The 27,630-nt window shown below is 43.9% G+C and overlaps 1 protein-coding gene across 6 annotated transcripts in view; it reads left to right on the forward strand.

Annotated features, from left to right (window-relative positions):
* Positions 1-446: 446 nt before the first annotated feature.
* MGAT5 (alpha-1,6-mannosylglycoprotein 6-beta-N-acetylglucosaminyltransferase) overlaps positions 447-27,630 on the forward strand; it is a 222,901-nt gene continuing 195,717 nt past the window's right edge. Inside the window, exons 1-4 of one of the 6 annotated variants that reach the window (XM_037912308.2) lie at positions 563-737; positions 15,993-16,037; positions 25,217-25,319; positions 25,780-25,902. The gene's annotated coding sequence lies outside the window, so the exon portion shown is untranslated. Of the gene's footprint in view, positions 738-15,992; positions 16,038-25,216; positions 25,320-25,779; positions 25,903-27,630 lie in introns of all 6 variants that reach the window. The other 5 variants (XM_043525074.1, XM_037912309.2, XM_037912307.2 and 2 more) reach the window with 5 other exon arrangements.

The raw sequence follows: 27,630 nt of genomic DNA on the forward strand, positions 1-27,630 counted from the left end.
TCGCAGTTTGCGAGCAATCTTTGGCCGTGTTGGTAACTTGATGTTCTCTGTTGGTCCCATAAACGATCATAGAATCTCAGGAGGTCATCTAGTCCAATCCCCTGCCCAAAGCAGGACCAATCCCCAATTTCCCCCCCAAATTCCTAAATGGCCCCCTCAAGGATTGAGCTCACAATCCTGGGTTTAGCAGGCCAATGCTCAAACCAGTGAGCTATCCCTCCCCCCCTTAACTCACTCACCTTGTCTCTCCAGATCTGATAAAATCTGAGGGGCTCGCATGAAAACTAGCTCCCTTGCTCCTGCGGTCTGCCTGTGCATGGTCCCGGCGCGCGGGGTGTGTGGTTTGCAGATGCTCCCTTGTCGGCTATGCTCCCGCACGGGCAGCAAGCAGCTTGCAGACGCTCCCTTGCTGTGCGCGCTCCCGGCCGGACGTGCACTTTGCAGACACTCCCTTGCGGTGCACGCTCCCTGCTGGACGTGAACTTTGAAGACGCTCCTTTGCTGTGCGCGCTCCCGGCAGGACGTGCACTTTGCAGATACTCCCTTGCGGTGCACGCTCCCGGCCGGGAGCGTGCACTTTGCAGACGCTCCCTGCTCGCCAGCCTCCCTGACCCCGCCGCCTCGCTCGCCGCTCCCAGGTGCCGGCCCCAGCTGTGGCGCCGCAGCTGCTCCGCGCCGCAGCGCACTGGTGGCCCCGGCGGACGATGGGCGATGGGCTCGGCCCGGCGTGGAAGGAGGTGAGCGGCGCGCGGGGGTCCCTGCCCATCCCCGGCCGGGCGGGAGCGGCGAGCTCGGGCTCCCTGCGGACAGCGGGGGGGAGGGAGAGCGGCACAACACACAGCGCCCCTGTGCGGGGGGGGACACACGGCCCTGACACAGACACTGACACACAGCCCCTGTGCCGGGGGGACACACGGCACTGACACAGACACTGACACACACAGCCCCTGTGGCGGGGGAGGGATACACATACACACAGCATCCCTGTGCCGGGGACGGACACACACACACACACACACCGTCCCTGTGCCGGGCGGGGCGGGACTCGGGGACACACACACACCGTCCCTGTGCCGGGCGGGGCGGGACTCGGGGACACACACACACCGTCCCTGTGCCGGGCGGGGCGGGACTCGGGGACACACACACACACACCGTCCCTGTGCCGGGGACGGACACACACACACACACACACCGTCCCTGTGCCGGGCGGGGCGGGACTCGGGGACACACACACACACAGAGCGCCCCTGTGCCGGGCGGCGGGGGACTCGGACACACACACACACAGCGCCCCTGTGTGGGGAGGAATGGGACTCAGACACACATACACACACAGCGCCTCTGTGCTGGGGAGGGACTTGGGGACACACACAGAGTGCCCTTGTCCCGGGGGGTGGAGGGGGTGGTGGAAGTACACCACACACACACAGCGCCTATGCGGAGACACACACAGCTTCTGTGACGGGGGTGGGCTACACAAACACACACACACACACACCCTGTGCCTGGAGGCGGGGGGGACGGGGACGAACGGGACACGGGCACAGAGCCCCTGGGGGCGGGCACAGAGCGCCTGTTGGGGATGGGCACAGAAACAGAGCACCTGGGGGGGGGATATGGGACACAGCTCCTGGGAGGGGGCAGGGCCACACAGACACATACACGGAGCCCCTGTGCCCTGGGGGGGGGACGAACAGGGGCACACACGGAGCCCCTGTGCCCTGGGGGGGGACGGACAGGGGCACACACGGAGCCCCTGTGCCCTGGGGGGGGACGGACAGGGGCACACACGGAGCCCCTGTGCCCTGGGGGGGGACGGACAGGGGCACACACGGAGCCCCTGCGCCAGAGGGATGGCACACACGGAGCCCCTGTGCCCTGGGGGGACGGACAGGGGCACACACGGAGCCCCTGCACCAGAGGGATGGCACACACGGAGCCCCTGTGCCCTGGGGGGACAGACACTGGCACACACGAGCCCCTGTGTCGTCGGGGTGGGAAGCGGACACATGCGCACATGGAGCCCCTGTGTCGGTGGCGGGGACGGACCGGACACATGTGCATGCAGAGCCCCTGTGTCATCGGTGGTGGGGGTAGGAGGACACGGACATATGCGCACATGGAGCCCCTTTGCTGGGGAGTGGGGAAATGGTCACGGACACACGGAGCCCCTGTGTCTGGGGGAAGGACACGCGCACAGGGTGCCCCTGTACCGGGGGGATGGGGTGGCAGTGGGCAGACTCACACCACCCATGCGCCTAGCAGGGGGAGGGCAGGGGGGTTCAGGATACATGCATAGCCCCTGCGTGGGATAGGGAGACACACAAGCCCCTTTGCCTGGAGCGGGGGTGGATGATGCACACAGCTCCTGTGCTTGGGCAGAGTCGGGGACACACACAGCCACTGCGCCTGTGCTGGGACACACATACACCCGCAATTCTGCACCGGTGGTGGGAATGTGCGCACTACCCCAAGTGGTGGGTGTGGGCGGCGCAGCTGGTGCACAGCCTCTTGTCCCCGTGTGCCTCGCTCGCTCGCTCACTCACTCTCAGCTCCTTACTCTCTGCATGGAGGGGCAGACACCCCTTGCCTCTTTGTGGGTGGGGTGGAGCCCCAGCCTCTCTCCTCTACCCTTACCTCTGTGTGGCGGGACAGCTGCTGTCTTTTCTAACCACTGTGTCTGTGCTGGGAACATATAGCTGTTCTGGCCCCTTTCTCTGCCAGGAACAGCATACCTCTCTGAACTAGTGGCCACATGCTGCCATCCCAGTTATCCAGGGGACTCTTCAGAGGTGCTTCTAGCCATGCCCTCTGCTCCTGAAGATCTATACCAGCTGGCTACTGAGCTGTGGTCTTCTTGCCTTTCTAAGCAGTATTTTTAAGGTGTTTCTGTGGCTGTAAATGCTGTAAAGTCTTTCTTGTGCAGGCTATCTTCATCACACTAACCATATATAACACCCTGTAATTCTCCAGACCCCCTGGGTGACCAGTGACCTAACTGTAGTGTGTTATTGAGGGCAGGTGTAGAGTTGAGCAAAGTATTGTTCATGCCAAGTCTGTTGGGGACAGAGTGTTTAATGGAGCTGTGTGAAAATCTTGGAATAAACACCCCAAATCTGGTAGAGTTCACTGGGGTTTTGTTACAAACCTAAAGAATCATTTTGAACAGTCATATGCATGGATGGTGCTTTACGAAAAATGTGAAAAGACAGGTCCTTTCCACAAGGAGCTTAACAGTAATTCAGACGTAAGGCAGCCAAGGATGACAAATAAGCAGTACAGGGAGGACAAATGTTTCAATAGCAAAAGATGAGATATGCTTATGTTACAGAGACCAGGTTTGATACGAGATTTACTGTGCTGTGTAAGTCTTTTAGATTAACTGGCAGGTCAACTGTGGTTTGGGATGAGTTTTGGTTTATGTCTTGCACTTCTTTCATTTTCCTCCAAACTGGAGGAGTATGTAAATTTCAGGATGTGACACTGTTAAAAGGTTCATTCAAACTGCTGTGATCCATGCTAGCCAAGTTTTGTTTTCCCTTGATCTGTTTAGGGTTTTTTGCTATGGATGCAATTAATTTTGTTGCAGATTGGAAATTACAGTACCCTTTGTTTTCCTGGTTCTGTATTGTGCACGTAAATCTCCCACTAAAACCTATGGAAATGCTAAATATGCAGGGAATGCAACATTAGGCCTAATATGAGCATTTGTACCTTTCAGGTATAGATCAAATAAGGTTATTTTTCTGCACACTTTAGAGTTTTTCTGACTAATTTTTTGGCAGGTACTTTATGTACAAACAAGTAATATTCAGTCTGATGTGGAAATAAATTTGAGATGAAATTCTAGTTATTTTCATTTTAGAAAATGAGGCATTGTTCAAAAGGTTCCCCCCCCCCCTTGTTTTTTTTCAATAAAAATTCCATCAGTGTTAATATGTAGGTTCTAGGCAGGCACTATCTTGCAAGTACTGAATACAGTCCCTTTAGTGCCCAGATTTTCCCCTTGCAGGCTGATGGGAGCAATTATGGTCAATGAACTTCAAAGTAGAAACCTTCTCAGTAGCCTTGACAACTCCATCATTAGTTTATCATGTCAGAAATCCCTTAAGATAGGGATTTATTCCCTAGGCTGAAGTCATTCAAGTGTATATTACATCCAAAAAACTATGCTGAAAGAATTTTACGGTTGCAAAGTCAGCTACTCAGAAGTTAGGAAATCTGAGAGTTAAGGTTGCCTGTGCAACCTTAATTCGGCTCGCTTGTGCACATACGTTATGATACAATCTTCATTACATAATCATATGCCATTTCCCCCCCACATGACCCCAGCCTCATTCTCTGAGCGAGTAGTTATTTGTGTTCAGAGCACAGTTCCAATTCACTTCAGTGGAACTTGCTGAGTGCTCAGCACTCCTGCAAATCTGGCCCCAGGTGTCTCGCACTGGACACCTAGAAAACTAGGACTACATAGTTAGTGGCCAGCTGTGAACACTGTGGTTTAAATGAGTTGCCCAGCATCACACAGGAGCTCCAGTTTTACAGGTGGCATTCAACTTTCTTAATCAGGAGACTGTCCTGTTTTTTGATACAGTCCCCTACCTCATTCACTACACATCATCCAGCTTCTGACGCAAATGATGTAGGGGTCCTGTTGACAACAGCCTCTTTGACTACATGACTCTGATTCATCCCCAAGCAGTTCCATCCTGTCCACTGAATGAAATGGGGGTGATCTGTGTTTAAGCAATAGTGTTTGATCATATCTTAAAGACTGTAAAGGGACTGAATTAAGGTTACACAGCCAGCCTTAATTCTGGCATTTCCCAGTTTTTTAGTTCATTTCTGTACAATTGTAACACTCTTTTAATGCAATTTTTCTATCTAATATTTAGTATAATATGTGTATGCATATAGATTTAGTATACTACAAACTGCTGTAGTAAAGCTATTGCCTGTGTTTATTGATAAAATACCCTTTCTCCTGTCTAGTAACAAACAAACATTGAGGCAGTACCTATGTTGCTGCACAGAGAATTAAAATGCAAAAAACACCTAAATTGTGCAAAAGCCACTGTATTGTGATTTTTCAGAAAAGAGGGGGTGGTCATAATGAGAGAAAAACAATAAAACCTCTGGAAAAAGGAGCTTTTTGGGGTTATTTTTTGGAAGAGGGCTGAGCGGGTGGTTCCTAAGGATATGTCACACAATACTGACCACTTCAGGGAAAGCTGTCACCTGCATACTTAAGGTGTTGTGGGTGGTTGCAGCTGGGTGGTTCATGTTCCTGAATACAGAAAAAAGGAGGTGCAAACCAGGTAAGTGATTACCAAGTGCTTCACCTCTGCAGAACTTGCATGGACGTGTGGCTTGAAGATGAATTTTGTTGGCTCTGTTATTCCCATCCCTCTTTCTCATGTAATGTACTCCATTTTTTTCATCCTTTTATATGTGGATTTGGGACTCTGGGAAGGTGCTAGCTTGAAAGCCTGGGGCTGAATTTGCCTGTCCACAGAAGAGGTATAATACAGGCAGTGGCAGCTCATATTTCCTGACCCAAAATTAACCTGAAACCTGACTTAGGGATTTCTTTCTGTTGGTGGGAGGATATTTCATTTTCTGTATACATTCAAATCTGTGGTCTCTGCTAAGTCTGGCAAGAACGGTAGTTGATGGTTTTTTTGTATGTGGATACCTGTTTGCTAGAAAATCAACTGAGACTAACTCATTTCACAGCAAGCACTGTCATTTTTATCACTTTCAAAGTAGTGTCTCTGTTTCAAAAAGTCACTAAACATTATGGTAAAAATAGGGGAGGACTAGATGGTTCCTGGTATTTGTAATTGTAAATTGAACCATTTATCTGTCCGTCATTGATATGGATCCAGTCTAGGTTGGTAATGAAATGTTACTATCTGTTGTGGCTTTTGTGGCTTGTGAATTTGGTGGGTCTCTGGTTCCTAGTAAACTACTGTATTTATCACAAAAACACAGATGGACCCATTATTGGCAGTCTCAGCAGAAAGGCCAAAGATTGAATGAATGGGCTGTGGGAACTGTCTCAAATCTTATCTGGAGTTTCCACGGTATGTGGGAAACTTGCACTGCCACATCCTGTGCTATACCTTTCTGAAATAAATGAAGCAGTTAGTTTTCAGGGCTGCCCACATGGCTTCCTTCTTCAGCAGTAAATTTGTGTGTGCGTGCGAACACCCTCCCCACACCCCTTTCTGTATGATAGAATAGGATTAAATAAGTAAAGCTAACTCCTTCGTCTCTGGAAGATAAATCCTTTTTGCTGCCTGAGGGGGAGCCAGCTCTCTCAGGCTTGACTGAAAGAATATTGAAAGTAAAGACAGTGATTGAATACTTAATGTGAGTTAAATCAGAATCATTGGACTTCCAGAAATTGATTGTCTGAAACTGAATAAGGAACTAACAACATTGAGGACAGATTATCTAAAATCCTTAATCTGTTTTGTAAAGTAGAATCTTCAGAGGCATATTTTAGGAGACTAAGGAAATCATAATAGCCAAAGTAGATATTTATGTGACCTGCATGTGTGAATGGGTATATAATGAAGACAGTTGTTGCTTTTGGGGATCATTTTTTTTCTCTTGATACCCTAATGTTTCTCTTTGGTGAAATTGAGCAAATACACAATTTCAGGAGCCTCTTCTGACTTTCTTAAAATCTTGAAAGCGTTTCTCTTTAAATGATTCAGATTTCCTTATGTGCAGCAGCAGAATTTTCGGTTGATTTATCTCCTGACCCCATTCTAATACCAAGGGAGTAGTATGTAACTTTTCTCCACATGTTGGCCCCAAATTGCAATACAACAATATAGTCATTTGGCACATATATTATCTTTCATTTAATAATTTTACTATCAACAGTAGTGTGCAAAGTTCTTTACAGACTGGTATGAATCCGAGGTCCATGCCCTCAACAGCTTGCATTGTAGGGCTATGTCTGCATTTGAAGCTGGGGATGTGATTCCCAATTTGCATAGATACACTTGTGCTAGCACCAATGAACTAAGTGCTCTAAAATAGTAGTGTAGTAGGGGTAACAAGTGCAGTGGTGAGTGCAGTGCAGGCTAGCCATACCAAGTACATACATACCCACGAAATAAATAATGCAGCTCCAAAAAAGTATGTGGTAAAAATGGAGAGATCTAGATTCTAGCAGAATCCTTATTCATGCACGTGTGTCCAAAATAGTCACAGAATTCACCATGGCTTACTCTGCTTCCAGAGCAGGTTGCAGTGGTGCTCCAAAGGAGGCCCTGAAAGGGATGTCACGTTATTCTCCCTAGAGAGTGACGTTGCTGAACCAGTGCTAATCTGATAGCTGTGAAGCTGATGGGGAAACTCCTTTTCTGTAATCAATTTAAGTGGTGTCATGCTTCCATTTCCAAAATGGCACTGAGAGATGATCATGGAATTTTTTCTCTGCTTCTGGGCAGAGTGGCTTTGGAGTCCAGTGTTTAGTCTGTCTACTCATGTGGCAACATAGTATCTGTGTGTTTCCCAAGTGTTGAAAAATAGAAATAACAATTTCTTTCCTTTCAACACTGTATGAGAAATGGTTCAATTACTGAAGTATTTGCTTGTGTATGAGAAAAACTAATCATAGACTCATACACTTCAAGGTCAGAAGGGACCATCATGATCATCTAGTCTGACTTCCTGTACATTGCAGGCCACAGAACCTCACCCACCCCACTCCTGAAATAGATCCCTAACCGCTGGCTGAGTTACTGAAGTCCTCAAATCATGGCTTAAAGACTTCAAGTTTTAGAGAATTCACCATTTACACTAGTTTAAACCTGCAGGTGACACATGCTGCAGAAGAAGGTGAAAAATTTCCAGGGCCTCAGCCAGTCTGACCCAGAGGAAAATTCCTTCCTGACCCCAAATATGGTGATCAGTTAGACCCTGAGGATGTGGGCAAGACCGACTAGGCAGATACTACGGAGGATTCTTTCCCAGGTAACTCAGGGCCCTCCACATCTAGTGTCCCATCTCCAGCAGTTGGGGATTTTTACTACTGGCAGTCGCCAGTGGGCCACGTGCCATTGTAGGCGGTCCCATCTACCATCCCCTCCATAAACTTATCAAGCTCAGTCTTGAAGCCGGTTAGGTTTTTTGCCCCCACTGCTCCCTTTGGAAGGCTGTTCCAGAACTTCACTCCTCTGATGGTTAGAAACCTTTGTCTAATTTCAAGCCTAAACTTGTTGATGGCCAGTTCATAGCCATTTGTTCTTGTCTCAACATTGGTGCTTAAGTTAAATAACTCCTCTCCCTCCTAGGTATATATACCTCTAATGTATTTATAGAGAGCAGTCATATCTCCCCATAGCCTTCTTCTGGTTAGGATAAACAATCCAAGCTCTTTGAGTCTCCTCTCAAAAGGCAGGTTTTCCATTCCTCGGATCATCCTAGTAGCCGTTGTCTGCACCTGTTTAAGTTTGAATTAGTCTTAAACATGGGAGACCAGAATTGCATACAGTATTCCAGATGAGGTCTCACCAGTGCCTTGTATAATTGTGCTGACACTTCTCTGTCTCTATTGGAACTACCTCGCCTGATGCCTCCTAGGACTGCATTAGCCTTTTTCATGGCCGCATCACACTGATGGCTCATAGTTCATCCTGTAATCAACCAAAACACCCAGGTGTTTCTCCTCCTCTCTCACTTCCTACTGATACACCCCCTGTTTATGGTAAAACTTCTAAATGCATGCCCTTGCACTTTCCACTATTAAATTTCATCCCATTTCTATTGCTGCATTTTACAAGGGCATCCAGATCTTATTGTATGATCGGTCCTCTTCCGTATTGGCTATACCTCCCAACTTTGTGTCATCCACAAATTTTATTAGCGCATACTCACTTTTTGTGCCAAGGTCAGTCATAAAAATGTTACTTAAGATTGGTCCCAACACCTCCCTCCAGTCTGACAGTTTACTTTCCAGTATGACCTGTTGTAGTCACCTCTTTAAGCAGTTCCTTATCCACCTTTCAATTCTCATATTAATCCCCATATTCTCCAATTTAACTAATAATTTCCCATGTGGAACTGTATCAAGTACCTTACTGAAATCCAGGTAGATTAGATTTACTGAATTTCCTTTGTTTAAAATTCAGTTATCTGCTCAAAGAAGGAGATCAGGTTGGTCTGGCACGATCTACCTTTTGTAAAACCATGTTGTATTTTATCCTGATAACCTTTCACCCCTATGTCCTTAACTACTTTCTCTTTCAAAATTTATTCCAAGACCTTGCATGGAATTGAGGTCAAACTAACAGGCCTGTAATTTCCTGGATCACATTTTCCCCCTTTCTTAAAAGTAGGAGCTATATTAGCAATTCTCCAGTCATAGGGTATGACCTATGAGTTTACAGAAGAAGTCCTTGCTATTGGGCTTCATGTACCAGTTCCTGTAATATTCTTGGATGGAGATTATCCAGGCCCCCTGATTTAGACCCATTAAGCTGTTTGAGTTTGACTTTCACCTCAGATATGGTAATATCTACCTCCATATCCTCATTGCCATTAGCCACCCTGCCACTACCCCTTAACTATTCATTAGCCTCATTAAAAACTGAGGCAAAGTATTTGTTTAGGTGTTGGACCATGCCTAGATAATCTTTAATCTCCATCCCATCCTCAGTGCTTCATGGCTCCACTTCTTTCCTTGTCTTCTTACTTATATGTAAGGCTGCGATTCTTTCACGGAGGTCAGGAAAGTCATGGATTCTGTGACTTTCCGCAACCTCCTTGACTTCTGCAGTGGCTGGTGCAGCTGACTTCAGGGCCACCCAGCTCTAGGGCCAGCTGTTTGGGTGCCCCATGGCCAGCCACACTAGCGGCTGCTGGAGCAACCTGGGGCCAGCTGCTCTGGTGGTCCCCAGAGCCAGCCGCTGCTCAGGTGACCCTAGGCAGCTGGCTCCAGCGACTATGCGAGCAGCAGCCGATGCAGCTGCCTAGGGTCACCTGGGATTGGCCGAGCAGCAGTCTTGGGGGCGGCCCTGGGGCCAGCTGCATTGGCCGCTGCTCAGGCAGCCCTGTGTAGCTGGCTCCGGGGAGCACCCGAGCAGCAGTTCTGGGGGTGCCCTGGAGACCACCTGAGCAGCCGCAGTCCCAGGGCGGCCGGAGCAGCCGTTCTGGGGGGCAGTCAACCCCCAGCACTGGATCTGGGGCCCCCCCGGAGCAGCAGGGCCCCAGAATTAGAGATTTAGTCACTGGCATTTTTGGCAAAAGTCATGGACAGGTCATGGACTGTGAATTTTTATTTATTGCCTGTGACCTGTCCATGACTTCTACCAAAAATACCCATGACTAAGTATTAGGTTCTATAGCCATATAAGTAAGGCTTTCTCTGTAGGTTCTTATGTTCCCACCTACCATCAAAGTTGTGTGTGTCTTTATGAAGGGAACTTTAGTCACAGAAATGAGGCTTGCATTTAATTGTGAAAGTGGGTAGTTCCATGGTCATTTTTGTCTCTTGTTGGAATGGAAGTAAGTTCTGCCATCTAGGGCCAGCTCCTGTAAAGGTTCTATCTCCCTTGATCTTTTTACATTCCCAAATTCCTGGACAAAGGCTGTTACTATTGAAGCAAATGACAAAACTTCCTTTGATTTTAGGAGGACCAGGCCTTCAGTCAGAACTTTTACTTTTTACAAAAAAGAGGAAGCTTTATTTAACATATAGATTTCATTACCCTCCTTCTGTATCCTAGATGGGGAATGCCATGGACCTTTATTGGTAGAAAAGCCTCCTTTTTAATTTTATGAACTCCCATGTTGCCTTGTGCATCTTCGTAACTTAGTTTACCACATTTCATTTATCAATGTCTATCAATGTGATATATGCCATCATGTGCCAGCAATGCCCCTCTGCCATGTACATTGGCCAAACCGGACAGTTTCTACGCAAAAGAATAAATAGACACACATCTGACATCAGGAATTATAACATTCAAAAACCAGTAGGAGAACACTTCAATCTCCCTGATCACTCAATAACAGACCTAAAAGTGGCAATTCTTCAACAAAAAAACTTCAAAAACAGGCTCCAACGTGAAACTGCAGAACTGGAATTAATTTGCAAACTGGACACCATCACATTAGGCCTGAATAAAGACTGGGAGTGGTTGGGTCATTACAAAACCTAAACCTAATTTCCCTCATACTAATTTCCCCCTACTGTTACTCACACCTTCTTGTCAACTGTTTGAAATGGGCCACTCTCATTACCACTACAAAAATTATTTTTCCTCCCTTGGTATCCTACTGTTAATTGAATTGTCTCGTTAAACTGACCTCACAGTTGGTAAGGCAACTCCCATCTTTTCATGTATGTATACCAGATCCTGTATTTTCTACTCCATGCATCTGATGAAGTGGGTTCTAGCTCACGAAAGCTTATGCCCAAATAAATTTGTTAGTCTATAAGGTACGACAAGGACTCCTCAATATATACCGTCTATAACTGTGTTCTGATTACACTTCACTGATGTATCCTTATAATGGAGAGGTACTGTGACCTCTTCTTGTTCCTTCTTCCAGGGAATCAAGTTCAGCAGCTATTTCAGTTGTTTATTACTGCCTCCTTTCTGTTATCTGTAAGAATAAATCTTGCTAACCACCCTAAACTTAAGAAATTGGCATGGGAAACTCTTACACTCTACTTAGCTGGAGGCCTCTCCATACTTATGTATGTGTGATTGCAGTCTGTTCACTACTGTACTGATTCTTAAGGCTTCTACTTTTTTGCATTTGAGATAGCCTAATGTTGTTTCTCTCGTGTGTTTCCTCAGTTGTTTTCTAAACAATTTCTCCTTTTTCATATTTTGTCTCCGTTGATTTATAACATTATTTTCTAGGATGTTAAATGGCCCAGTTAAGATGGAAATAAGTGAACATACAATGAGACCAGTACAAGAGGTGATCTCTTTTGACAACCTCCTGTGTTGAGATCATCCTAAAGTGTCCTCAAATACAATTACGACAATTCTGTTTGTGGAAAAAGCTTTTCTCTGTCCTTTGTTGCTTAAGGTAAATTCTACTTATTTTGTGACTGTGAAGAAGTTCAGTGGTTTCTGTGGGTTGATTTTTCTGAGGTCATTCTCCCCTTTCCTTTGCTTCCAGGTAGGCATCTTACTACTTGAAGTATGTGCACCCCAGCTATGCAACAACCCTCTCTCATGCAGTCCCTCTGACTTCAAGGCCACTACTTATGTGAACAATGATCTCTTGAAAGAGTCAGAGTTGTAGGGATTTTAGAGTTATTCTACTCTCTCATGATACATCTAGGAGAATATCTTGAATATCAAATATTCCACATGATTACATTTCTCTGTTCTTTCTCCACTATCAGGAAAGATCTTTCTCTTTGTGACATCCCTCATTATGGGAGATGCTTTTATATGCTGTTCTAGATTCCTTTTTTGATAGACTGTCTTTAATCAACTGTGTTTCATTAGACATGCAAGTCCTGTAAGGGCATGATATCTGGCTCAAGGCAATCTGACAACTAGTGCTTACTTCACTGAACATAAGTCTGATTCTCATAATTCATTTGCTAAAACCTAACATTTTCTTTTTTTCTAAGTAGACTTTCAATAACTTACATGAGTCTATCTCAATTGGTCCCTCTTCATTTACAACATAAACTTGTCCTAATTTCCTCTACTAAGTGTGAAACTTATCAGATGCTGCCTCAACTGTGTTACTAATGGATGTTCAAATAAACAGAATTTCTTTTTCTTTCGAAGAGACTTGATTTAACTTAAAGTGCCATATGGAAAGTTTTCAAAATTGCAACATAAGGGTCTGTTATCAGATGTACCACTTCATTATTTTTTAAAGGAAGTTATTCTAACAGGCCAGAGTAAACAGTAAAAATAAAACAGAAGTACTTGTGGCACCTTAGAGACTAACAAATTTATTAGAGCATAAGCTTTCGTGGACTACAGCCCACTTCATCGGATGCATAGAATGGAACATATAGTAAGAAGATATATACACATACAGAGAAGGTGGAGGTTGCCATACAAACTGTAAGAGGCTAATTAATTAAGATGAGCTATTATTGGCAGGAGAAAAAAACTTTTGTAGTGATAATCAAGATGGCGCATTTAGACAGTTGACAAGAAGGTGTGAGAATACTTAACGTGGGGAAATAGATTCAATAGATATGTAATGACCCAACCACTCCCAGTCTCTGTTCAAACCCAAGTTAAAGTTATCTAGTTTGCATATTAATTCAAGCTCAGCAGTTTCTCTTTGGAGTCTGTTTTTGAAGCTTTTCTGTTGCAGAATTGCCACCCTTACGTCTTTTACTGAGTGGCCAGAGAAGCTGAAGTGTTCTCGTACCGGTTTTTGAATATCATGATTCCTGATGTCAGATTTGTGTCCATTTATTCTTTTGCGTAGAGACTGGCTAAATTACATGGCAGAGGGGCATTGCTGGCACATGATGGCATATATCACATTGGTAGATGTGCAGGTGAACGAGCCCCTGATGGCATGGCTATTGTGATTAGGTCCTATGATGATGTCACTTGAATAAATATGTGGACAGAGTTGGCATCGGGCTTTGTTGCAAGCATAGGTTCCTGGATTAGTGTTTTTGTTGTGTGGGGTGTGGTTGCTGGTGAGTATTTGCTTCAGGTTGGGGGCTGTCTGTAAGCAAGGACTGGCCTGTCTCCCAAGATCTGTGAGAGTGATGGGTCGTCCTTCAGGATAGGTTGTAGATCCTTGACGATGTGTTGGAGAGGTTTTAGTTTGGGGCTGAAGGTGATGGCCAGTGGCGTTCTGTTATTTTCTTTGTTGGGCCTGTCCTGTAGTAGGTGACTTCTGGGTACTGTTCTGGCTCTGTCAATCCGTTTCTTCACTTCAGCGGGTGGGTATTGTAGTTTTAAGAATGCTTGATAGAGATCTTGTAGGTGTTTGTCTCTGTCTGAGGGGTTGGAGCAAATGCGGTTGTATCTTAGAGCTTGGCTGTAGACAATGGATCGTGTGGTGCGTCCTGGATGGAAGCTGGAGGCATGTAGGTAAGTATAGTGGTCAGTAGGTTTCTGGTATAGGGTGGTGTTTATGTGACCATCGTTTATTAGCATAGTAGTGTCCAGGAAATGGACTGCTTGTGTGGACTGGTCCAGACTGAGGTTGATGGTGGGATGGAAATTGTTGAAATCATGGTGGAATTCCTCAAGGGCTTCTCTTCCATGGGTCCAGATGATGAAGATGTCATCCATGTAGTGCAAGTAGAGTAGGGGCGTTAAGGGACGAGAGCTAAGGAAGTATTGTTCTAAGTCAGCCATAAAAATATTGGCATACTGTGGGGCCATGCGGGTGCCCACAGCAGTGCCGCTGACTTGAAGGTATATATTGTCCCCAAATGTGAAATAGTTATGGGTGAGGACAAAGTCACAAAGTTCAGCCGCCAGGTTTGCCGTGACATTATCGGGGATCCTGTTCCTGATAGCTTGTAGTCCATCTTTGTGTGGAACGTTGGTGTAGAGGGCTTCTAAGTCCATAGTGGCCAGGATAAAATGAATGTAATCTTACGTGCGTCTAGTCTTGAAACAATCTCTTTCTCACTCACATACTGGTACACTGGAAACTTGTTGATAGTGAACTTTGTGTGTAAAATGAAACTACCACGTTGTTTCAGTGCATTGTACTGTGAAAATTGAAGTTCTGGTTTAAAAAGAAACTGCTTAAAGTGATTTTTTTGTGCGTAGGTGAGTTGGTGCTGGAAATATTAACTATGAAATAGCTTCACTCTGTTACTATAGGCTGAAATTATCAAATACTATTCAGACTCTCATAGAGATAAGGTGTTTAATAGCTAATGACTTGAAAGCCAAAAATCAGAATCTATTTAAAAGTACTATCTGATCCCCAAAAGTCTTATCCATCATATGGATGTTGCCTGTCTTGACACTTTCTTTCATTCTTTAATCTCAAATGACCTTTCCTTTCTCATTTAATTCCAACATACCTGATGGGTTACATGATAAATACTGTAGTTCCTTTTCTGAAAAAGAAACAGAGAATGACTTCAGTGTCTTTTCAGTTACTTAATTTCAAAATCCTTGACGAACTACCAGCTGAATTAGCCCCCTTTCTGGAAAAGGTATACAAGCAGACATACTTACTTCCAAATTCGGAGAGGCACCTGGAGTCTGGTGGCTTTACTATGAAAATATTTCAGACTTGTATAGTAAGCCCTTATGTCCTAAACTGAAAATTGTTTGAAGAACAACTCTCTGTGCATTAAATAAAAAGCAAGTGAAACAAAACAACCCCTCCCCCCCCCCCCCAGCCTCGATGAACCTGTAATAACTGACAAGTAAATTTGACACAAACCTATTTGACTAAGGTAGTAATATACATACTGGTAGTTCCCTTATTAAAGTGAATTCAGAGGTTTCTTTTGCTGAAACTTTTGCCCTTCAGTTAGAAAGCATTCTCCCTCAAACTCTTTAACAACTAAGTATGGATTTATAAAAGGCAAATATACTGTAGCTCTGAACACGAGAGCCTTACATAACCTAATTCTGAACATATCTTCCCCTGTGGCATTGCTTTTGCTTGATGTGGAAAAAAGCTTTTTTTCCCATGTAGCCGGTCTCTTTTGACTGCCTTGCAGTGGTTTAGTTTTTGAACCTAAATTGATCAAATGAAATTTCATTACTATATGCAAACCCTTCTGCAAAAATATTACTAATGTCCTCCTTTCACATATTTTTGTTTTAGAGCCCTTCGCAATAGTCTCATGAAACAGATCAGCAGTTTATGGCTTGCCTGTCCAGTATGTAAAAATTAAAGAAGTATGCTGACAACACTATTAACTCCTCACTTAAAGCAGTTCTTGATACTAATTTATTTTTATTCCAGTTTCTGGTTTGAAAAATTGTTAAAATCTGAAACATTACCTTTTAACCACTGGTTTCCTTGTCCTTTTTTAGGTATTTCCTGTGTGTCAGCATTCTAACGGAGTCAAATACCTCACAGTAGGTGTCACTTACTCTTTCTGTAATTATGCAGACAGTGTTTTAAAGTGGCATATGTAATGAAACTCTAGTGTCCCTTGAAAGTGTTGTGGAGGATTCCCTGGAAACTGCCAAAATAATGGGATTGTATTCCTTTAAGCTTCTTGTTCTCTATTCACTTTCCCTTTACATCATGCTCTTAAAATCTGTAACATTAAATACATTTTGTGTAAAAATAGGGTGCCCCAAATTGGATTTGCCAATCTAGCCAGCTAGAAACGTAATCTGATATACGGGCCTGGAGTAAAAATTTCAGAGGATCCTAAGTGACTTAGGGTGACCAGATGTCCTGATTTTATAGGGACAGTCCTGATATTTGAGGTTTTTTTTCTTATATAGGCACCTATTGTTATACTAATAAAATAAAAACCAGCAGGATCTTATTAAAGGGAAAAAGGCAAAATACCACATTTATTGTGAATACAGAAAGAATCATAGTAAGCAGTTACTTATAGCTATAACATTCCATTCAATCTCGTATTTATTCACACATTCATTCATACACACACACACAGGTTCTGCAAGGTTGTTATCATAGTAAGCAGTTAGTTATAGCTATAACATTCCATTCAATCTCATATTTATTCACACACACACACACACACACACAGGTTCTGCAAGGTTGTTATCATAGTTACCAGCCTTAGAGTTGCTCATGCCAAGCCACTGGCCAGGTGGCCTGGACATGAGGAGGGAGCAGGGCCTTGTCAGATGCTCATCTGATGCTCCTGGAAGTTGGTTTGCAGAATCAGACTCCAAAGTTCTCACTTTTTAGAGTCTATTTTTATAGGAATTTCTTCCTATGCCAGTCTATGGGAATTGCTTCATCATGCTGTTGCTGAATCAATCAGCAGATAGCACATTCCTGAGGGCTCCGTGCTGCTAGATGTTATCTTGTTCTTTGGTTCTCCCATTCTTGAGGCTGTTGGGTGGATTCCAGTCTGCCCTCCGGGGATCCTCTGGTTATTTCCACTTGATGCCTTCTTCAGCTGATGGACACTGGATTCTTAGGCTGGCACCTCCCTGATCATTCAGTTATTATCCACACCAAGCATCCATCCACATACATCCTCTATCTCTGTTTTAATCACAATTGTTAACAAAGCAAGATGAATACAACAAAAGGGCGGGGAGTCTCTGGGTGCTGTTTCTGTTGTTACAGAGTATTGTTTTGAGTCTCTCTCTGTGTGTGAGTAGTTGTTATTACAAAGAATTGCTTTGAGAACAGACTCGGTCTCAGAATGTACTAACGCAATTAGCAGCTTGCAAGTTTAACACATAGAGGGAGAGAAACAGTACCAAAGACCAAGAGACCTCTTAATTAGTAATACCCTGGAATTTAAACTATGGGGAATCAAACTCATTTGTGATTTTAATACAGAACTTCTTTAATATGATCCAACACTATTATCACCCCCCACTTCCCATCCTGATTTTTCACACTTGATATCTGGTCACCCTACTTAGCAGCCTACACCTTTTCAAAAATGAGAAGTATCACTGAAAGTCAGGAGGACTTAGAAACCTAAGGACTTGCATACACTTGAAACGCTGCTGCAGCTGTGATGCGATAGTGCTTTAGTGCAGACACTACCTAACCTGACAAGGGTTTTTCCCATCAGTGTAGGTTATCCACCTCCCTGAGAAGTGGTAGCTAGATCGATGGAAGAATTCTTTTGTTGACCTATACCAGGAGTTAGGCTGGCTTAACTATATCACTCAGGAGTGTGGATTTTTTATACCCCTGAGCTACATAGCTGGGTTGACCTAATATTTTAGTGTAGATCAGGCCTTAGTGTGAAAGTCACTTTTGAAAATGGGAGTTGGGTGGTTCTGAAAATTCTGCTTCTTGTCTATGCACAAAGTTGCACTGGTTTAACTGAAGATAGGATTTAATATTGATTTGAACTGGTGCAAGCCATTGGGTAGATGATAATATATTGGCTTAAAACTGGTTATATTTGTTTAGCCATAGAATCTTCTTTATTGGACAAGCAATCTAATCTGGTGGTTCCTTACTTTGCTGAACTATTTTCTTCATGGTTTTATTTAGAATGACTTTTCTTATTCTTTTCTACCTTTTTTAATACTATCAGTGCAACTTACAATATTAACATTCACCAAGTCATTGTTTGTTTGTTTTTTTCCTGTTGTGGACAGATAAAACAAAATATTGCTACAGTCTTTGAGTTGAACAAGTTACAGAATTAACATAAATTAAATGACAATATTCTAGTATATAGTTCTCATTTGTGAAGCACGGTTTTATTCTGAGTCCCTGCAGACAAAAGATTATACTTAGTCTAGATAGATACGTAAGAAAATGAATGTCATAATAGATCAGATTTCAGTCTTTCATTACAAAATGTAGGAACCCTAGAAATAACTCTTCAGTAACAACTGAGCTGAATATTATTATTCTTATACTGCGTTCAATATACTTTTCGATAATCTAGATGTAAACGGTAAAATCTCTGCTGATAAAATTTGCAGATGACACAATGATTGCTAGAGTGGTGAAAAATAAGGAGTCATACAAAGCCATCTGGACAGTTGGTTAGCTCTGCCCATTTGGGCAAAGTGTATTTTAATATAGCCAAATGCAAGGTGATACATCTAGGTACAGACTACACCTACAGGATGGGGGACTGTATTCTGGAAATTAGTGACACTGAAAAGGATTTAGGAGTGCTGGTGGATAAGCAGATGAACATGAGCTCCTAGATCAGTGCTGTGGCAAAAGGGGCCAGTGGGATCCTTGGATGTATAAACAGGCAAATAGTGAGCATGAGTAGGGAGGTGATTTTACTTCTATACACCATTGGTGACACTGTCTAGGATACTGCATATAGTTCTGGTATCTGTTTTAAAAAGGATGTTGAAAAATTGGAGAGGGTGCAGAGAAAAGCCACAGAAATTATTGTAGGGCTGCAGAAAATGCCTTCTTGTGAAAGACAAGCTCATCAAACAGAAGGCTGAGAGGTGATTTGATTAGCATGCAAGTGCCTTCACAGGAAGAAAATACTGGGTTCTAAGGGATCTTCAGTCCAGGCATAACAAGAAGCAATGACTGGAAGTTAAAACCAGCCAATTTCAAGTTAGAAATAAGGCACACGTTTTTAACAGTGAACATTGGAACAAACCACCCAGGGAAATAGTGGGTTCTCCATCTCTTGATGTCTTCAGTTAAGATTGGATGTCTTGTTAGAAGATGGTTTAGCCAAACACAAGTTATTGGGCTCAATGCTGGGGTAATTAGTGAAATTCTCAGACCTCTCTTGTGCAGAAGGTCAGAATAGATGGTCCCTTCTGACCTTAGAATCTGAGAGTTGCTTTCGTGTAAAAATTTTTACTCATTCTCCTTATTATAGAAGAGAAGACTGAGAAGGGGACATGAGACCAGTTTTCAAGTACATAAAAGGTACTTGAAAGGAGGAGGGAGAAAAATTATTCTCCTTAACCTCTGAGGCTAGGACAAGAAGCAATGGGCTTAAATTGCAGTAAATGTGGTTTAGGTTGGACATTAGGAAGTTTTTCCTAACTATCTGGATGGTTAAGCACAAGGGCAGAGAGTTGTATGGGCCCTTAGTGCGCATGCTCAACGAATATGAGAGCACAGGGGCCCGGCTCCACCAAAGTTCGGGGCCGGGTCTCTCCTCCGCTGCTGCCCGCGCGTGCCGCCCTCGGGGTGTCACCCCTGGCCCTGCCTGCCTGCCCTGGGCAATTTAAAACGGCCCGGGGCCCCCATGGCCACCACCAGCACCGCAACGGGGCTAAGGCGGCTTCCTGCCCGCCCGCTCCACTTCTGGAAGCTGCAGGCTTGTCCCTGCGGCCCCTGGTGGGGCATGGGTGAGGCAGTGTTGCCACACGCTGCCCCAACCCTGAACGCTGACTCTGCGAACTGTGCCCAATAGGAGCTGCTGGGGCAGTGCCTGTGGGTAGCAGTGCCCAGAGACCCCTCCAGTCCCCCACCTAGGAGCTGCTGCCAGAGGGAGGTGCGGGTTGCTTTTGGGAGCCGCCCAAGGTAAGCGCCTCACCCCTCATCCTCTCCCGCACCCCAATCCCAAGCCCAGACCCAATACACCCAAAATCCCTCCCAGAGCCCGCTCCCCACTCCTGCATCCCAACTCCCTGCCCCAGCCCAGAGCCCGCACCCAAACGCCCGCCCCCTGCACCCCCTCCTGCTTCCCAACTCCCTCCCAGAGCCTGCTCCTCACACCCAACTCTCTCCCAGAGCCCACCCCGGCTTCCGCAACCCAACCGCCTGCCCCAGCCCAGAGCCTGCACCCTAACTATATCCCAGAGCCTGACCCCTGCTCCTGCACCCCACCTCACCCCTCTGCCCCAGCCCAGAGCCCAAACCCAAACTCCCTCCCAGAGCTTAGGTGGGGGAGTGGGGACAGGACTTGGACCTGTTCTGGGCACCACCAAAAATTATACAAACCTGCTGCCCCTGGTTAAGCACTGGAATAAATTGACTAGGGAGGTCGTGGAATCTCCATCATTGGAGATTTTTAAGAGCAGCTTAGACAAACACCTGTCAGGGATGGTCTAGATCATACTTAGTCCTGCCTGGAGTGCAGGGGACTGGACTAGATGGCCTCTCGATGTCCCTTCCAGTCCTATGATTCTATTATACCAAAATTTTGTGAAAGAGATGGGTGTGTTTCCTTTGATCTGGTAGTACAGGAAAGGGTGTAGAGCATCCTATACAGGAAATACACTTGTAATTTGGCAGTTAAACTATACAATTTATACTTCATGCTGCATAGAACAGAATGTACATCTGTTCAATGCTTAGAGCCATTTTATTCCAATTTGGCTGTGATCATGTAGATGCCTTATGATTTCTTATATCAAGTAACTGCAAAAAATAGATATTTCAGTCCTTGTATCTCTTCCTGTAGTTATGGAATCCCACTTAACTGACATTGACTGTCACAAAAAAGCTACTCAGTGTGTTTGCTTTCTTTTAGGTTTAACTAATCTATCTAAATTATGTAAACACCACTGCTGCTAACAGTTTGAAAACAGTATGTACAAACAGTTGATTTTTAGTGTATTCTGCATCTCAAATATCTGGATTAATTTTATGTGATTGTTATAGATAAGATTCTTGATGGACAAATTTGAAGTATTATAAGCTTGTAATTGTGTTATACTGATTAGTTACACGCATATTTTAATACAATTTTTTTTCAATTGTACTCTTCATAGGTTTGAATAATAGCCATTGTTCTCTGCCAAATACCAGCTGAATTTATTTCTATAAATCAATAAATGAGTTCTAGACACAGTCTTTATACGCAGTAATGCAGTATATGCAGAATACTTCTTATGCCTACCTGGGTAATATTTCTTTTGTCATTTCCTAAAATTTAATAAAGATGGAATTTAAATCAAATAACACCTTCAGAGCGCATGACAGTTATTTTTGTCTCGTAGAAGTCAGTGGGTAAATTATCACAAAGTTTGCTATGCTTTTGTAGTTATAGATCAATTAGGGTTTTCATTGTAAATCTACAATTAAGAAGTTATGAGCTCTGTAGGTGGAAAAATTCTCTCCAGTTTCAGTATTGGTATGAAAGGCTCTAACATGGGAGGGAATTTATCATTTTTTAGAAATTTGGGGACATGGGGTGGGAAATTAGGGGTGTGGATTGGGGTTACAGGTCTCTCTCATCCTTGCTTTGCGTAAACATATTTGTTTTTAAATATTTTCAGTACTCATTTTATTCACAAATGGCTTTAGTTTTGAATAGCAGATTTTGCAGGCCATTAGGTTTTTAATGATCACCAGTTACTTTAGTATTTCAGATTGGTAATCTATTGACTTGTGCAATTTAGTATTTAAAATGTATAGTCTCAGTGAATGTTTCATTGACTATCCTTGCACTTGTCACTTTCATAACCTTACTCCCTTTTCAGTTTTGATGATGTATTTTATGTTGGTAAGGAAATGCTTCCTGCAGCTAGTGCTGTAATCTCTAATTGCTGTTGAAAAATTTCCTGTGCTTTTTCCACTGGCTTGGCAGGGAGATGAAATAACTAAACTAGTAAAAAAAGAGAGCTTCAGAAATCTGTGTTGTTAATACTGTAGGACACAAATCCGAATTAGTGGTATATGTTCATGGCAAAGTGTTTGATCAGAGGTCTCTGTCTAAAATGGGGAAGGAGACAGTTAAATAGACCTTAATATTTTGAAATCTCTGCTAGGGAAAATTGTATTGACTTCCATTCAAAGGTAATAATTGTTTATTGCCAACTACTTTTGCTTGAATATTGAAAAGATTGAATATTTATTGCTTGAGAGAGTTTCTGGATTGATCTCCATATCAAGTATGGTAAAGTTGATGGGGATAAAGTTAGACAATGTTAGTTCTAGCTTCCTCTCAACCTTCCTGTGTTTTAACCCAGACTTGGTGGGGGACTACTTATGGAGGTGAGAAAGTGGCTGAGAGAGTCCATTTTAGTCCTTGGCTTCTTTGCAAAGTACCAGTTAGTACTAGCTGAGGTGGAGATTCTGGGAAGTTTCCACCAGTACACCGGGAACTGGGCTGAAATCACCAACTCATTAACACTGACCATTGAACAGCCATCTGAATTCAAGCCTACAGTAAAAGGAAAGGCCCCATTGCAGAATATAGATAGGGTAGTGTAACAAGCGTTCCAGTGTAATGGGTTAAATTCTGTGATGTAAATAACTGCATACTCATTTACTTACATTCTTTGGGGTTTCGACAGTGCTTAATTTGTGCCAGGGCTGAGCCCTGGCACCTCCAGGCTTGGCAGTTCATAGCCCTGGCACCTCTGGGCTTGCTGCATCAGTTATGAATGTAAAAAAAAAAATTGCTTGAGCCCCAGCACCTAATGGCTTGAGCCCTGGCACCTCTCATTACAAATTAAGCACTGTGCTTGGCCCATGGCTATCTCTGCCTTCTGTGTGCAACATTTAGCACAATGAGAGACCTAGGTCTTTTGGGGCTTTTTATTGAGGGCAGTAAGTGACTAGGAGAGAAAAGACTTGTTCAGATTAAGCATCTGTCGAGTTTCTGCTGAAGTCCTGTAGCTTGATTAATTTCCTAGCATCATAGGTGCTCCACCACTCAGGTAGTTTACACACAGTGTAATGTTACAGCAAAATGCTAGTATTGATTAAACTACTTTAAAAGTTTCCAAGAGTGCCTTCTTACATACCAAGATATTGGCATATGTGGTGGGATGTCTAGAATAGAGAAAACAGAGAGCCCTTTGAATGAACAAAACAGTGATCCTTGTATAAAGAGCCATACTTGGAAAAATATCACTGTAATTAAAATATACAGGGCAGTTAGTCTACGTAAAGCTTACATTTTGCATGTCTCAAAGAAAAGTTACCCAGAGAATGAATTCTTTTTATAGTTGAAAATGAAGCATGAGTGTATTTTTCTTTCCTACACTCAGAGTGTGGGGTTTCTGCCGTCCGCTCAGTCTTAAAGAAGTTCTAAGTTTTATGCCTTCCCTCAGCTTTAAGCTCATGGCCACTGTCATTCTGAACCAGAATTGTTGGTAATAAATCTCTTCAGACTTAGCTATTGCGGTTCCTGGGTTGGCTAATTGGGTCGCTTCAGAATGAAGCAGGGTTTGGGGTTTTCTTTTGTTGCTCCTTCATGCTACGGCATTCCCAAGGGATGTTTACACTTATGGTGGCATATAGAGTACAGATGCTGCGTGCCCAGCTACCACAGGTGTAAACAGCAGTGTAGATTGTGAGGCAGGGCTTAGGCGAGGGCAGTGGTCACCAACTGGTCGATCACGATTGACTGGTTGATCCTAGAGGATCTCCCCCTAGGAGATCGCAATCTCTGGTGGTGCAGCATGGCTGCCACTAAGGCAGACTCTGTACCCTGGCCCCATGCTGCTCCCGGAAGCGGCCAGCGCAGCCCCATGACCCTGTGGGGGGGTGTGGGTCAGAGGTCTCCCTCTGCCTGCTGCCCCTTTCTGCAAGCACCGTCCCCACAGCTCCTGTTGGCCGTGAGAGCTGTGGGGGCGGTGCTTGCAGAAAGGGGCAGCATGCGAGCCACATACCCTCTACCCCCCACCCCCAGGGGGCCTCAGGGGCACTCTGGCCCGTTCCAGGAGCGGTGTGGGGCCGGGTTAGACAGGGAGCCTGCCTTAGCCTCGCTGCGCCCGCCGACCAGGAGCTGCTGGAAGTAACGGCTGCCTGGCGGAAGCGAGCACCCCAGCCCTGATCCCCTCCCAGAGCCAGAATCCTGTACCCCCTCGTGCACCCCAACACTCTGCCCCAGCCTGGAGCCCCACCCTGCACCCAAACTCCCTCCCAGAGCCTGCACCCTGCACCTCCCCGTTGTCAAAGCTTTTCACTGCCATGTGTAGCTACACAGCTCAGTGACAAGCGTGGATGCAGCCTGCCTTTTCGTTGCAGCATGTAGCTACATGTGCAGTGCCTGTACTTGTCTACACACTACTGTGAGCGTAGACGTAGCCCTACATTCAGCTGTTCCACGAAAGTCAGAAGCTACAACTTGAATCAACATTTCTCATGCTCGTGCAAAATGCTGATTGGAAGCCTAAAGGTTTGCCACATCCTTTTCTCTCCCAATTTTACCGTGTAACGTTTATATTGTGTTGTGTGATGCATTGTTGAGATGAAAATAAAAACTGGCATGGCACTTTTCCACAAGAAGGGGCATTAGCTCTTGTGATCCTAGCCAAACTCCAGTTTAAGTAATTAGATTCTGCACCCCTAGATTTGGTTTCAGTTTGATACAGCATTCCTCTGCACTTCCTGTGCTAGTCTGCAGAGCAATGTTGCTGCATGTTGTTAAACAGAGTTCATGTTCCATCTGACAAGTCTGTTCATTGGTGGGTAAAGTGATCCCTATTTATATAATTGCTTATGGGCCTTTATGGAAAAAGACCAATGTGACTAAATACATACTATCGATACGGATTTTAGTGTTCTTGTTTTGTCTTTTCTGTGTATCTTTTAAAAACTATTTAAAATCCTTCTCTTGTCTTATAAGTGTCTAGTGCACATTTGACACTATATGAATAATACCAATTGTTAAAATCAATAAAGTGAAATGCATTACACAAGAAAGATACTCTTATGTATGCATGCTCTTGTCCTTTCACAGGCTACAGAATATTTTTAAAGCTACCACCCACCTTGTTCTTGAAATAACTTCAGATTTGGCACTTCATTAAAAAGATTGATGATACAACTTAAAATGCAGCATGGTAAGTAGGTTGAAGTTATTCTGGCAAATCCTTCTGGCATTGGAAACTTACAGGACTTAAACAATTTCTCCAGTGCCTTCTAATATGAGAACTAAGCCAGTTAGTCAGGATGTAAATTGTGTGGCCAAACCCCCTGCAATATAAAGGCGTATCAGTTTTTTGCACTGTTTATTGTATACTCTGTATAACATTGTTGTTCAGCTTTCTACTGGATAATGACAGAGCAGAACAAATATTTGCCAAATACATTATTAGAACTTTGCCAGAATTCATCAAATATGCTCGTCAAATAGTATTTGATGTGCTATAGAGCTTGAATAATGCAAAAAAGTATTGTTGAAAAATGACATTGAAGTTCTTCCAATAATGTATTAGTTGAATCCTATTCTAGCAACTCTGTGTATTGCATGGTTTTGGGCTTTCACTTCCTGGCTTCACTCCACATTTTCTTTTCTCCTAGACTAGATCATGGTGCATGCTTTCAGGAATTGTCTTCAATGTTGATTTCTTTTCTCATCACCACTCTCTTCTACTACTACTACTGCTACTACGGTAGCATCTCTCCGAATGGTTCCTTATTGAGGTAGGTGTACATACACCTAATATGAAACAGTCCCAGGTCAAGAAGCTTGAGTAGTGTAAGCTCATTACCCAGTCTGCCCCTCCCTCGATGTGGAGAGGACATGCAGAGAAGGAAAGGGAGGCAGAAAGACCTGGGATAACAAGGTGGCAACAGCCCTGCACCAGGCTACCTTTGTAGCCTTTGTAAGCTGATCTGAGATTTCCCATGCAATTCAACCAAAATGCACTGTTTTAGGTAAAATATAAAATATTTATTAATTACAGAAAAATTTAATTGATTATAAGTAGTAAGTGTAGAGATCAAAGTTGCAAAGAGTCCTGTGGCACCTTATAGACTAACAGACATATAAGCTTTCGTGGGTGAATACCCACTTTGTTGGATGCAAGATCAAAGTTGGTTACCTAATAAATAAAAGGAAGTTCACAATCTGAGTTCTATAAACTAAACAGGATTTGAATCAAGCAGTGTCTCACCCTGATAGATAGTACAAACCGGTCACAGATCTTCAGTACACAGTCTGGAACTCTCCTCCAGCTTGGGACCACCTCCCCAGTTCAAAGTCTTTTGTCCTTCTGCTGTGTTTCTAGGTGTTGAGTTCTGGGGGGAGTGAGGCCAACTGGTGATGTCCCTTTCCCCTCTTGTATATTTTCTTCCAGCTTGCTGGAAAGATTTTTGCTTGTGACTTGGGGGTCCATTCCTATTGGTCAAGTAGTCTCCCCTGTATACACGCTCTCTCTGAGAAGGCTCCATTGTATTCCATTCCTGGGATAGTGGATTCTCTTTAATGGGCCATCAGCGTGTCCGGCTATTCCATGGTTGTACCTGAAAGGCCTGGCTGTGGGTGTTTCCAGCCTCACAACATATTTCAGTAACAAACACAGCAAAACTTCATAACTTCACATACTATGATAGCACATACCATCCAACAGGATATTAATGTTCAACAGATCAAGACTTTAAATGATACCTCACAAGGCATACTTTGTACAAAACATATAATTATATGTCAGTGGTGAATATCGGGGTTCTGGGGTGTTGTTTTGAGGTACAGAGTACCACAGTTTTACTTTTGGCCATCATAACATCCCATGGCAATGAGTTCCACAGGTTAGTTGTATGTTGTGTGGAAAAAAAGTATTTCCTCTTGTTTCTACTCAACCTGTTGCCTATTAATTTCATTAGGTGACCTTTGGTTTTGGTATTGTGGAAAGGTTAATAATGCTTCTCTATCCACTTTTTCAACACCATTCATGATTTTATAGATCTTGATCATATCCCCACTTAGTCACCTCATTTCTAAGCCTAATGGCCCTACTCTTTTTAGACTCTCCTTGTATGGAAGCCATTTCAGACCCTTGATTATCTTTGTGGCCTTCCTCTTAACCTTTTCCGGTTCCACTGTACCTTTTTTGAGATGAGATGACCAGAATTAGATACAGTATTCAAGGTGAAGGCACATAATTGATTTATATAGTGGTACTGTGATTTTCCCCCCTCATTTTCTATTGCTTTCCTATTTGATCCTAACATACTGTTAGCGTAATTATTGGTTAAAAATGCTAAGGGCATGTCACTACCTCTTGGGGTGGTCTCTTGAGGGGCCTCAGCTTCTTCTGACTGAAAAATCCCTCTGTAGTTTGCTCTTAGGACAGTTCTTGGACCCTCACCTTCAATTAAGCCTGTCAGCCCTTTGCTTTTTGGGCTTGCTGCCGTCTCTGTCTCCTAGCT

Source organism: Chelonia mydas, chromosome 11, assembly GCF_015237465.2.
Source record: "Chelonia mydas isolate rCheMyd1 chromosome 11, rCheMyd1.pri.v2, whole genome shotgun sequence".
NCBI lineage: Eukaryota > Metazoa > Chordata > Testudines > Cheloniidae > Chelonia > Chelonia mydas.